The following is a 14,876-nucleotide window of genomic DNA, read 5'->3' as shown; positions in this document are numbered from 1 at the left end:
AGCACAGTAAAATGATGTATGCCTGTACTCTGTAAGTACTTCTTGAAAAAATATGTAACTAAATATTCCACCTTGGTGATGTACTACAATATGTTTAACCTATCCACTAATATTGAATATTTATATAGCTTCCATTTTCCTCTGTTAAATGTATTCTATGATGACTGATGAAAGAAATCAAAGATGATACAAACAGATGGAAAGATATACCATGTTCTTGGATTGGAAGAATCAACATTGTGAAAATGACTATACTACCCAAAGCAATCTATAGATCCAGTGCAATCCCTATCAAATTACCAATGGCATTTTTCACAGAACTAGAACAAAAAAAATTTACAATTTGTATGGAAACACAGAAGACCCAGAACAGCCAAAGCAATCTTGAGAAAGAAAAATGGAGCTGGAGGAATCAGGCTCCCTGACTTTGTACTATACTACAAAGCAACAGTAATCAAGACAGTATGGTACTGGCACAAAAACAGAAATATAGATAAATGGAACAGGATAGAAAGCCCAGAGATAAACCCACACACATATGGTCACCTTATGTTTGACAAAGGAGGCAAGAATATACAGTGGAGAAAAGACAGCCTCTTCAATAAGTGATGCTGGGAAAACTGGACAGCTACTTGTAAAAGAATGAAATTAGAACACTCCCTAACACCATACACAAAAATAAACTCAAAATGGATTAAAGACCTAAATGTAAGGCCAGACACTATCAAACTCTTAGAGGAAAACATAGGCAGAGCACTGTGACATAAATCACAGCAAGATCCTTTTTCATCTACCTCCTAGAGGAATGGAAATAAAAACAAAAATAAACAAATGGGACCTAATGAAACTTAAAAGCTTTTGCACAGAAAAGGAAACCATAAACAAGAGGAAAAGACAACCCTCAGAGTGGGTGAAAATATTTGCAAACAAAGCAACTGACAAAAGATTAATCTCCAAAATATACAAGCAGCTCATGCAGCTCAATATTAAAAATACAAACAACCCAATCCCAAAATGAGCAGAAGACCGAAATAGACATTTCTCCAAAGAAGACATACAGATTGCCAACAAACACATGAAAAGATGCTCAACATCACTAATAATTAGAGAAATGCAAATCAAAACCACAATGAGGTATCACCTCACAGCAGTCAGAATGGCCATCATCAAAAAATCTACAAACAATAAATGCTGGAGAAGGTGTGGAAAAAAGGGAACCCTCCTGCACTGTTGGTGGGAATGTAAATTGATACAGTCACTATAGAGAACAGTATGGAGGTTCCTTAAAACCTAAAAACAGAACTACCATATGAGCCAGCAATCCCACTACTGGGCATATACCCTGAGAAAACCATAATTCAAAAAGAGACACATACCACAGTGTTCACTGTAGCACTATTTACAATAGTCAGGACATAGAAGCAACCTAAACCGACAGATGAATGGATAAGAAGATGTGGCAAATATATATAATGGAATATTACTCAGCCATAAAAAGAAATGAAATTGAGTTATTTGTAATGAGGTGGATGGACCTAGAGTCTGTCATATAGAGTGAAGTAAGTCAGAAAGAGAAAAACAAATACCGTATGCTAACGCACATATATGGAATCTAAAAAAAACGGTACTGATTAACCTAGTGTCAGTGCAGGAATAAACACGCAGATGTAGAGAACGGACTTGAGGACACGGTGGGGAAGGGGAAGCTGGTATGAAGTGAGAGAGTAGCACTGATATATATATACTACCAGATGTAAAATGTATGGCTAGTGGGAAGCTGCTGCATAGCACAGGGAGATCAGCTCGATGCTTTGTGATGACTTAGAGGAGTAGGATAGGGAGGGTGGGAGGGAGGCTCAAGAGGGAGGGAATATAGCAATACATATATACATATAGCTGATTCACTTTGTTGTACAGCAGAAACTAACACAACATTGTAAAGCAATTATACTCCATAAAGACATTAAAAAAAATATTCTGTGACAAAACATAGAAAACAAACTTATGTATACCAAAGGGGAAAGAGGGGGGATAAATTAGGAGTATATACACACCATTATATATAAAGTAGGTAAGCAACAGGATTTACTGTGTAACACAGGAGAAAATATTCAATATCTTGTAAAAACTTATAATGAAAAATTATCTGAAAAAATTATATATATATATATAACTGAATCACTTTGATGTACATCTGACACTAATAGAATATTATAAGCCAACTATACTTCACTAAAAGAATTCTGTGATGAGTATATATATATATTTTTTTGTTTTGTTTTGTTTTTTTGGTTTTTTGTGGTACGTGGGCCTCTTCCGTTGCGGAGCACAGGCTCCGGACGCGCAGGCTCAGCGGCCATGGCTCAGGGGCCCAGCCGCTCCATGGCATGTGAGATCTTCCCAGACCGGGGCACGAACCCGTGTCCCCTGCATCGGCAGGTGGACTCTCAACCACTGCGCCACCAGGGAAGCCCTGTGATGAGTATATTTATAGATAAACTTCTGTATGTTTTCCAGATTCTTTTATTTAAATATTCAAAAGAAGGAAATTATTATGGCCATGTTTCTATTTCTATGTAGTTTTTATTGATGTAATTTTCTCATACTTTCATAATTATTTATAGTTCTTTTTTTGTGACAAAGTTAAATTTTTTCACTGGCAACCTACTCAGTGCCAGGCACTTTGCAATACAAGAGTGAACAACACAGTTGCCTTTGTGGAATTTATGGTACCAAGACAAAAAGCAAAATCCTCCAGTTAAATATTTTTGTTCATTAGTACTTTGCTGCCATATATTTAGAACTTGTGGGAGCTCTTGATATTTTAAAGTTATAAACTGATTTGGAGGCCATTTTTACTTCCAAATATTTCCCAGGTTTTGTTCCAAAATAATGCTCATTCACTTTCTTATAGACTAATTCTGCTTTGAGACTCATGCTGTCTCCCTTCTACTCTTCAATGCTGTCTTAAGTTCCTTTCAATTCCCTCATAAACAAATGCATGTAAGTCATTACATTAGTATTAGAGGGACTTCGGTGTCCATGTGGAAGGCTAATTCTTCATCCTGTGCTCTTGATTCCATTTCCTCCTAATCTGAGTTGTCTTTCCCTTCACTCTACTGTAGTTATGCACTCCCATAACCACCTCCTTTCTCCTTTTCCAAATTCACTAATTCTAACATCCCACTGTCCAGCCATAAGTACTTAAGCCCAAATATGTCTTAACTATGCCTGTTTTTTAAGCCTCATAAAAACTGCTAATCTATTAACACTACAATTTTCTTTCCAAACCACCAACCCACTCTCTGATTCTTAAGTTTAGATTCCATGCTCTTCATTATAATAAATCTCTTCTAAGTATTCTCAAATCCTTTAAATCTTTTTCTCCATTCTTTCTGGCCCATTCCAAAATTATTATACACCAAATCAATAACTAGATTTGGGTAGTCACCCAGAGAACAGAATGGTGCCATTAAATGATTACCAACCTAGACTACCAACAGAGCCCAGTTTACACATTTTGCTCAAGTCAGCTCATTCTCCCACTCCACCTAATTAATGCTTCGTGTATACACCCTATTCAAACCTCCAACCTTGATTCAAGAACCCACCTCTCTACCTTTGGCAGAAAAGGTAGCCTACTAAATCAGAACTGATCAGTGAGAAACCCACACAAATTCAAGACTCTAAATCTTAAAACACAACTACATCTGCTCCTGCCCTCTCTTCATTCCTTCTTGCTGAGGAACTGTCTCTCCTGTCAAGTAATAATCCCTCCATTTGTTCTCTGGACACCAATAAGAAAGGTTAGCCTGAGCATTCATAGTCATGAACTTGCAAAGCATTATTTGGGCTAAAACTTGCAGTGATTGTATAGTCTGGGGAGGAAAATGTTGATAAATTAACCAACAGCTATCCTGGTAAGGAGGGTCCAATGAGATGTCAAATGAGCATATGAAAAAATAGCCAATATCATCATACTTCGTTAAGGAAATGCAAATTAAAACAACAATGAGTTACCACTGCACACCTATTAGAATGGCTAAAATCCAATACACTAACAACACCAAATGCTGGTAAGAATGTGGCTCAATAGGACTCTTATTCATTGCTGGTAGAAATGCAAAATGGTAAAGACACTTTAGAAAACTGTTCTGAAGTTTCCTACAAAGCTAAACATACTCTTACCACATGATCCAGCAATCACACTTCTTAGTATTTACCCAAAGAAGCTGAAATTTTATGTCTACACAAAAACCTGCACACAGACATTTACAGAATCTTTATGCATAATTGCCAAATTTTGGAAGCAACCAAAATGCCTTTGAACAGGTGAATGGATGAACAAACTCAGGTACATCCGAACAATGGAATATTATTCAGCAAGATAAAGAAGTGAGATAAGACAAAAAGACATGGAGGAATTTTAAAAGCATTATACTCAGCAAAATAAGGTGATCTGTAAAGGTTACGTGCTGTATGATACCAACCTTATGACATTCTGGAAAAAGGCAAAACTATGGAGACAGTTAAAAAAAAAAATCCATGGCTTTCAGGAATTTTGAGAGAGCAGGAGAGGGGTAAATAGGGACATACAGGGATTTTTAGGGCATTGAAAATATTCTGAATAGTTCTATAATGGTGGATACATGTCATTATACATTTTTCAAAACCCATAAACTATACAACACAAAGAGTGTACCCTAATATAAGCTGCAGTCTTTCATTAATAATAATGTATCAGTATTGGTTCATTAACTGTAACAAATATGCCACACTAATGCAAGACGCTAATAATAGGGGAAACTCTCTGATCAAAGGAGGAGGAAGGGGGTAGGGTGTATATGGGAACTCTCTCTACTTTCTACTCGATTTTTCTATACACCTAAAACTACTCTTAAAGAATAATATCTATTAATTTTTAATGCAATCCTTGAAATTAAAAACATTAAAACAATGGATTGCTTAAACAGCTTATTAGATAGGGCTAAGGAGATCATTAGAAACTTAAAGATAGGTTAGAAAAATGTGTCCCAATGTGACACAAAGAAATAAAGAGTTACAAAATAATAAAGAGAGGTTAAATTACTTGTAGGATAAAGACGGACAATAGAATATTTAAAAAGAATATCTTTCCCATATTAGGGAAGTTTTCAACTATAATCTCTTCAAATATTTTCTCAGTCCCTTTCTTCTTCTCTTCTTCTTCTGGGACCCGTATAATTCGAATGTTGGTGCATTTAATGTTGTCCCAGAGGTCTCTGAGACTGTCCTCAATTCTTTTCATTCTTTTTTCTTTATTCTGCTCTGCAGTAGTTATTTCCACTATTTTATCTTCCAGGTCACTTATCCGTTCTTCTGCCTCAGTTATTCTGCTATTGATCCCTTGTAGAGAATTTTTAACTTCATTTATTGTGTTGTTCATCACTGTTCGCTCTTTTGTTCTTCTAGGTCCTTGTTAAACGTTTCTTGTATTTTCTCCATTCTATTTCCAAGATTTTGGATCACCTTTACTATCATTATTCTGAATTCTTTTTCAGGTAGACTGCATATTTCCTCTTCATTTGTTTGCTCTGGTGGGTTTTTCCCTTGCTCCTTCATCTACTATATGTTTCTGTCTTCTCATTTTGCTTAACTTACTGTGTTTGGGGTCTCCTTTTCGCAGGCTGCAGGTTCATAGTTCCCGTTGTTTTTTGTGTCTGTCCCCAGTGGCTAAGGTTGGTTCAGTGGGTTGTGTAGGCTTCCTGGTGGAGGGGATTAGTGCCTGTGTTCTGGTGGAGGAGGCTGGATCTTGTCTTTCTGGTGGGCAAGTCCACGTCTTGTGGTGTGTTTTGGGGTGTCTGTGGCCTTATTATGATTTTAGGCAGCCTCTGTGCTAATGGATGGAGTTGTGTTCCTGTCTTGCTAATTGTTTGGAGTAGGGTGTCCAGCACTGTAGCTTGCTGGTCGTTGAGTGGAGCTGGGACTTGGCGTTGAGATGGAGATCTCTGGGAGATTTCCGCCGTTTGATATTACGTGGAGTTGGGAGGTCTCTTGTGGACCTGCGTCCTGAACTTGCCTCTCCCATCTCAAAGGCACAGCCCTGATGCCTGGCTGGAGCACATAGAGCCTGTCATCCACACGGCTCAGAATAAAAGGGAGAAAGAAGAGGAAGGAAGAAAGAAAGAAGATAAAATAAAATGATTAAAATTAAAAATAATTATTAAGAAAAAGAAATTTTTTTACATCTTTATTGGAGTATAATTGCTTTACAATGGCGTGTTAGTTTCTGCTTTATAACAAAGTGAATCAGTTATACATATACATATGTTCCCATATCACTTCCCTCTTGCATCTCCCTCCCTCCCACCCTCCCTATCCCACCCCTCTAGGTGATCACAAAGCACCGAGCTGATCTCCCTGTGCTATGCAGCTGCTTCCCACTAGCTATCTATTTTACGTTTGGTAGTGTATATATGTCCATGCCACTTTCTCGCTTTGTCACAGCTTACCTTTCCCTCTCCCCATATCCTCAAGTCCATTCTCTAGTAGGTCTGTGTCTTTATTCCTGTCTTACCCCTAGGTTCTTCATGACTTTTTTTTTCTTAAATTCCATATATATGTGTTAGCATACGGTATTTGTCTTTCTCTTTCTGACTTGCTTCACTCTGTATGACAGACTCTAGGTCCACCCACCTCATTACAAATAGCTCAATTTCGTTTCTTTTTATGGCTGAGTAATATTCCATTGTATATATGTGCCACATCTTCTTTATCCATTCATCTGTTGATGGACACTTAGGCTGTTTCCATCTCCAGGCTATTGTAAATAGAGCTGCAATGAACATTTTGGTACATGACTCTTTTTGAATTATGGTTTTCTCATGGTATATGCCCAGTAGTGGGATTGCTGGGTCATATGGTAGTTCTGTTTGTAGTTTTTTAAGGAACCTCCATACTGTTCTCCATAGTGGCTGTACCAATTCACATTCCCACCAGCAGTGCAAGAGGGTTCCCTTTTCTCCACACTCTCTCCAGCATTTATTGTTTCTAGATTTTTTGATGATGGCCATTTTGACCAGTGTGAGATGATACCTCATTGTAGTTTTGATTTGCATTTCTCTAATGATTAGTGATGTTGAGCATCCTTTCATGTGTTTGTTGGCAGTCTGTATATCTTCTTTGGAGAAATGTCTATTTAGGTCTTCTGCCCATTTTTGGAATGGCTTGTTTGTTTTTTTGTTTAAAAAAAAGGACAGACAGAACCCTAGGACAAATGGTGAAAGCAAAGCTATACAGACAAAATCACACACAGAAGCATACACATACACACTCACAAAAAGAGAAAAAGGGGAAAAAATAATATATCTTTGCTCCCAAAGTCCACCACCTCAATTTGGGATGATTCGTTGTCTATTCAGGTATTCCACAGATTCAGGGCACATCAAGTTGATGGTGGAGATTTAATCCACTGCTCCTGAGGCTGCTGGAAAAATTTCCCTTTCTCTTCTTTGTTCGCACAGCTTCTGGGGTTCAGTTTGGATTTGGCCCCGCCTGTGGGTGTAGGTTGCCTGAGGACTTCTGTTCCCGCTTAGACAGGGCGGGGTTAAAGGAGCAGCTGATTCGGGGGCTCTGGCTCACTCAGGCGGAGGGGTGGGGGAGGGGGTACAGAGTGCGGGGCGAGCCTGCGGCGGCAGAGGCTGACGTGACATTGCACCAGCCTGAGGCACGCCCTGCATTCTCCCGGGGAAGTTGTCCCTGGATCCTGGGACCCTGGTGGTGGCTGGCTGCACAGGCTCCCCGGAAGTGGGGTGTGGATAGTGACCTGTGCTCACACACAGGCTTCTTGGTGGTGGCAGCAGCAGCAGCCTTAGCGTCTCATGCCCGTCTCTGGGGTCCGCGGCTCGCGCCAGTCTCTGGAGCTCCTTTAAGCAGCGCTCTTAATCCCCTCTCCTCGCCCACCAGGAAACAAAGAGGGAATAAAATGTCTCTTGCCTCTTCGGCAGCTCCAGACTTTTCCCCGGACTCCCTCCCGGCTAGCCGTGGCGCACTAATCCCCTGCAGGCCTCTCCCGGCGCTCCGACCGAAGCCCAAGCCTTAACTCCCAGCCCTGCCCGCCCCGGCGGGTGAGCAGACAAGCCTCTCGGGCTGGTGAGTGCCGGTCGGCACCGATCCTCTATGCGGGAATCTCCCCGCTTTGCCCTCCGCACCCCTGTTGCCGCGCTCTCCTCCACGGCTCCGAAGCTTCCCCCCTCCGCCACCCGCAGTCTCCGCCCGCGAAAGGGCTTCCTAGTGTGTGGAAACCATTCCTCCTTCACAGCTCCCTCCCACTGGTGCAGGTCCCGTCCCTATTCTTTTGCCTCTGTTTTTTCTTTTTTCTTTTGCCCTACCCAGGTACGTGGGAAGTTTCTTGCCTTTTGGGAGGTCTGAAGTCTTCTGCCAGCGTTCAGTAGGTGTTCTGTAGGAGTTGTTCCACATGTAGATGTATTTCTGATGTATTTGAGCGGAGGAAGGTGACTTCCGCGTCTTACTCTTCCGCCATCTTGAAGCTCCTCCCCAAACTGATACAACTATAAGGAAAAACAGACAAATCTACATTTATAATTGGGGATTTAATAGCCCATTCTCACTAATTGATACAACTACTAGACAGTAAATCTGCAAAGATAGAGAAAGCCTGAATAACACCACCAACAAATTCTAATGGACAAGTATAAATCAGTCCATCCATCAACAGCAGAATATATTTTTTCAAGATTTTGGAGATCATGCAACAAAATAAACCACATCCTGGGTCACAAAACAAACATCAGAAATACTAAACAGGGCTTCCCTGATGGCGCAGTGGTTGAGAGTCCGCCTGCTGATGCAGGGGACGTGAGTTCATGCCCCGGTCTGGGAAGATCCCACATGCGGCGGAGCGGCTGGGCCCGTGAGCCATGGCCGCTGAGCCTGCATGTCCAGAGCCTGTGCTCCGCAATGGAAGAGGCCACAACAGTAAGAGGCCTGCGTACTGGAAAAAAAAAAAAATTAAACATGCACGGCAAATAAACCATTAATGAAATGAAAAGACAACCTACAGAATTGTAGGGAGAAAATATCCGCAAACCGTAACCAACAGAAGCTTACTTTACGAAGTATACAAACAGCTCATACAACTCAATAACAAAACAGCCCATCAAAAGATGGGCCAAAGACCTAAATAGACATTTCTCCAAAGAAGAGATACAGATGGCCAATAAGCACATAAGAAGATGCTGGACATCACTAATTAGAGAAATACAAATCAAAACTGCAGTGAGGTATCACTTCACACCAGTCAGAATGGCCATCATTAAAATGTTTAAAAATAACAAATGCTGGAGAGGGTGGGCAGAAAAGGGAACCCTCCTACACTGTGGGTGGGAATGTAAATTGGTGCAGCAACTATGGAAAACTGTATGGAGGTTCCTCAAAAAACTAAAAATAGAGTTGCAACATGATCCAGCAATTTCATTCCTGGGCCTATACTGGAGGAAACTCTAATTTGAAAAGATACATGCACCCCCAATGTTCATTGTAGCTCTATTTATAATAGCCAGGGGCTTCCCTGGTGGCGCAGTGGTTGAGAGTCCGCCTGCTGATGCAGGGGACGCGGGTTCGTGCCCCGGTCCGGGAAGATCCCACATGCCGCGGGGTGGCTGGGCCCGTGAGCCATGGCCGCTGAGCCTGCGCGTCCGGAGCCTGTGCTCCGCAACGGGAGAGGCCACAACAGTGAGAGGCTCGCTTACCGAAAAAAAAAAAAAAAAAAAGCAATATAATAGCCAGACATGGAAGCAACCTAAATGTCCATTGACAGAAGAATGGATTAGGAGGATGTGGTACTTATATGCAATGGAATATTACTCAACCATAAAAAGGACAAAATAATGACATTTGCAGCAACATGGATGGACCCACAGATTATCATACTATGCGAAGTAAGTCAGAAAGAGAGACAAATAGCATATAATACCACTTATATGTGGAATCTAAAATATAACAAAAATTAACTCATTTACAAAACAGTAAACTCATTTACAAAACAGTCTCACAGCCATAGAAAACAAGCTTATGGTTACCAAAGGGGAAAGGGGGTGGAGGAGGGATAAATTAGGATTAGCAGATACAAACTACTATATAGAAAATAGATAAACAACAGTGGACTACTGTATAGCACAGGGAACTACATTGCATATCTTCTAATACTTTTGATGAGAAAGAAAAGGAAAAGATTATATATATATATATACACACACACATATATATATCTGAATCACTATGCTGTACACCAGAAACTAACACAATATTGTAATTCCACTATACATCAGTTTTTTAAAATAATAATTTAAAACTAAAATAGATAAACAACAAAGTCCTACTTTATACCACAGGGAACTATATTCAATATCCTGTAATAAACCATAATGGAAATGAATATGAAAAAGAATATATATACATATACACTCATAACTGAGTCACTTTGCTATGCACTGAAAACTAGCACATTGTAAATCAATAAAATAAAGAAATAAATAAAACTTCAATGAAACAAAAAAGAATGAACATAATCATAATGACAGCAAATATATATATAAAACCTCTAAGTCTATAGATGCCTTTCCAAGTACTTTATGTATAATATCCCATGTAATCCTCACTCAAATTCTCTATTGATTAAATAATCTTTCATTTTTAAGTTTTAAAAACTAAAAATAGAAATTGATGTAAAAACATTCAAATCATAGCTTAAGAATTTTCAAACATTAAACAATGAAAAAGACAAAGTATATTTCACAAATATAGCTATTAATGTTTGTCTTTCTTTTTAACTAATGGAGTATTACTTTGCCATTAAAGAGAATGAAATAATGCCATTTGCAGCAACATGGATGGACCTAGAGATTATCATACTAAGTGAAGCAAGTCAGACAGAGAAAGAGAAATGTTGTATGATATAGCTTACATGTGGAATCTAAAAAGAAATGATACAGATGAATTTATTTACAAAACAGAAACAGACTCACAGATTTAGAGAACAAATTTATGGTTACTGGGGGGAAGCGTGAGGGAAGGGATAGTTAGGGAATTCGTGATTGACATGTACACACTGCTATATTTAAAATGGATAACCAACAAGGACCTACTGTATAGCACATGGAACTCTGCTCAATGTTATCTGGCAGCCTGGATGGGAGGGGAGTTTCTGGGAGAATGGATATATGTGTATGTATGACTGAGTCGCTTTGCTGTGCACTGAAATTATCAGAACTTTGTTAATCAGCTATACTCCAATATAAAATAAAAAGTTTTTTAAAATACTGCACAAATAGTTAAACTAAATATAATAGAGAAAATATAATTATTGTTTTTTTAAATAAATGAAAATAGAAAAGAACAACATAGAGCTTTCAAGAGTTAAATGAGCAAAGACAGGAAGAGCCAGATCATTTACAAGTTAAAGGACCCAAGAGAACAGACTTTAAAAATAAAACAGAAATTGGTTTGTCCCTACCTCTTCCATTGATCCTGGCAGAGTTTCAGTTTCCTCGGTATCATGCTTATTGCATGGAGCTGCAATTTGCTAATCACTTAACAAATGATAGCTATCTTTAACTCACAAGAAGAAATAAAACGATCCAACAAATATTCAAACTCAGTAGTAATCAAAAAACTGTTAGCAAAAAACCCAAATTCAGCTAACTTGCAGGATACAAATCAATACACAAAAAACAGTTCTGTATCTATACATTAATAACAAACAATCCAAAAGAGAAATTAACACACAATTCCATTTACAATTACATAAAATGAATAAACTACCTAGGAATAAATTTAACCAAAGAAATGAAAGACCTGTACCCTAAAAACTATAAGACATTGGTGGAAGAAATTAAAGAAGACACAAACAAATGGAAAATTATTTTGTGGTCATGGATTGGAAGAACTCGTGTTGTTGAAAGAACCATACTACCCAAAGCAATCTACAAATACAATGCAACCCCTATAAAAATTCCAATGGCATTTTTCAGAGATACAGAAAAACAATACTAAAATTTGTATGGAGCCACAAAAACCCCAAATAACCAAACCAATCTTGAAAAAGAGCAAGCTAGAGGCATCATGCTTCCTGAGTTCACACTATATCACAAAGCCATGGTAATCAAACATGGTATTGGCATAAACACAGACACATAGATCAATGGAACAGAAAAGAGAGCCAAGTACTCAACCTATCCATATAAAGTTAATTGAATTACAACAAAGAAGACAAGCATATACAATAGGGAAAGGACAGTCTCTTCAACAAATGGTCTTGGAAAAACTCAATAGCCACATGCAAAAGAGTGAAACTGGACCCCTCTCTTATACCAGTCATAAAAATCAATTCAAAATGGATTAAAGACTTGAACAGAAGACCTGAAACTCTAAAACACCTAGAAGGAAACATAGGCAGTAAGCCATGTGACATTGGTCTTGGTGATAATTTCTTGAAACTGACACCAAAGGCAAAAGTAAAATAAACAAGTGAGATTACATCAAACTAAAAAGCCTCTGGGGCTTCCCTGGTGGCGCAGGGGTTGGGAGTCCGCCTGCCGATGCGGGGGGCGCGGGTTCGTGCCCCGGTCCGGGAGGATCCCGCGTGCCGCGGGGCGGCTGGGTCCGTGGGCCACGGCCACTGAGCCTGTGCTCCGCGACGGGAGAGGCCGCAGCGGTGAGAGGCCCGCGTACCGAAAAAAAAAAAAAAAAAAAAACCAAAAAAAAAAACAAAACTAAAAAGCCTCTGAACAGCAAAGGAAACCATCAACAAAATGGAAAGACAACCTACCAACTGGGAAAAAAATATTTGCAAATCGTATATCTGGTAATGAAATAAAATGTATATTTTAAGGCAGGACAAGAACATTTAAATATTTAAGGCAGGACAAGAACATTTAAACATAAGATTCTTTGCTCTGTCTGTCTGGGCTTCCTCCTTCCCTCCCTAATGTGCAATGTGCATCTGCCTTACATATTAAACAGATCTCCTCAAAGGGAGAACTGTTTCTCAATCACAAAGAGCAATGTGTTTCTTCCTTTCTTCTGAAGCTAACACTGTAACTTCTTAAAATATCAGCCTTCTTTCCAACTCTGTAGGGGGTCATGGTGACTTGCTGTTCACTTTTTACCTGCTTATCTGGACTATGTATCTTTGGTGAACTTTATGTAAAATGTCAGTATGTCATTTGATGTATGATCCTTTGTCTCAAAAATGTACTCTACGTTCGACTTCTAAGAGACAGAACAGTTCTCAGAGATTCCGAGGGTCTGTCTCCCGGGTTATAATCCTCAATTTGGCTTGAAAAAAATTCTCTTTTTCTTCTCAATTTGATTGTTAATTGAATTCTTCAACAATGGTAAGGGCTTAATATCCAAAATATATGAAGAACTCATACAGCTCAATAGGAAAAACTGAAACTATCTGATTTTAAAATGAGCAGAGGATCTGAATAAACATTTTTCCAAAGAAGACATACAGATGGCCAACAGATACATGAAAAGGAGCTCAGCATCATTAATCATCAGAGAAATACAAGTCAAAACCACAAGGAGATGTCATCTCACACCTTTGCAATGGATATTATCAAAAAGACAAGAAATAACAAGTGTCAGTGAGGATGTGAAGAAAAGGGAACCACCGTGCACTGTTGGTGGGAATGTAAATTGTTGCAACCACTACAGAAAAGGGTATGGAGGTTCCTCAAAAAATTAAAAATATAGCTACCATGTGATCCTCAAATTGCACTTCTGGGTATTTATCTGAAGGAAATGAAAATACTGACTCAAAAATCATCTGCACCCCCAGGTTTATTATTGCAGCATTATTTACAATAGCTAAGGCATGGCAACAACCTAAGTGTACATGGATGCATGGATAGATAAAGAAAATACAGCATATATATCATGAAATATTATTCCAGATTAAAAAATAAATAAATCCTGCCATTTGTGATAACATAGATGGAACTTGATGGCATTATGTCAAGTGAAATAGGTTAGACAGAGAAAAAATAAATACTGTGTGATATCACTTGTATGTGAAATCTAAAGAAGTTGAGCTCAGAGAGATTGGTAATAGAAAGGTGGTTGCCAGAGTCTGGGGGTGGGGGAAAGGAGGAGATGTTGGTCAAAGGGTACAAACTACCAGTTAGAAGAGGACTAAGTTCTCAGGATAACAACAGCATGGTGATTAGAGTGAACAACACTGTGTCATATACTTGAAAGTCGATAACATTGTACATCTTAGATGTGATCAGCACAAAAAAAGGAAATGATAGTTTTGTTCAATGATGGAGGTGTTAACTAATGCTACTGTGGCAATCATGCTGTAAAAAACTAAGTGTGTAGGAACAACAAGATATACACCTTAAATTACACAATGTTGTATGGCAACTATATCTCAATAAACCTGGGAGAAAATATTTTCTACAAGTCAAGAGATGTTATCCCAAGACAAAGCATGGATATATCTGGAGTATGACATGAATTGGGAAAGGTAAAGAGTTAATGAGCTGGCGGGTCAATGGAAGTGCAGATTCCTTGGAAATTGATCTAGGAAGTACTGCATTAAAGGAGGCCAAAAAACAGTCCTTGACTGCCCAGCTGATGAGATCACTGAAGATCATGGTCTTATGTGAAGATGGAGGGACTTCCCATTCTTCAACATTCTCCTGGTACATAGCATCCATCAAATACCACATTAGCATTTTCCCATTACACAAGGGATCAGCCCCAGTCTCCCAACAGGTTTTGAAAATGTGATTCAAGCAATTCATTTACATTCCTGTACTCTGACATATATGTGATAGGATATAAATTATAGTGTAATAAAAATACCT

Source organism: Phocoena sinus, chromosome 8 (genome assembly GCF_008692025.1).
Source record: "Phocoena sinus isolate mPhoSin1 chromosome 8, mPhoSin1.pri, whole genome shotgun sequence".
NCBI classification, from domain to species: Eukaryota; Metazoa; Chordata; class Mammalia; order Artiodactyla; family Phocoenidae; genus Phocoena; species Phocoena sinus.
This window is presented reverse-complemented; position numbering follows the sequence as displayed.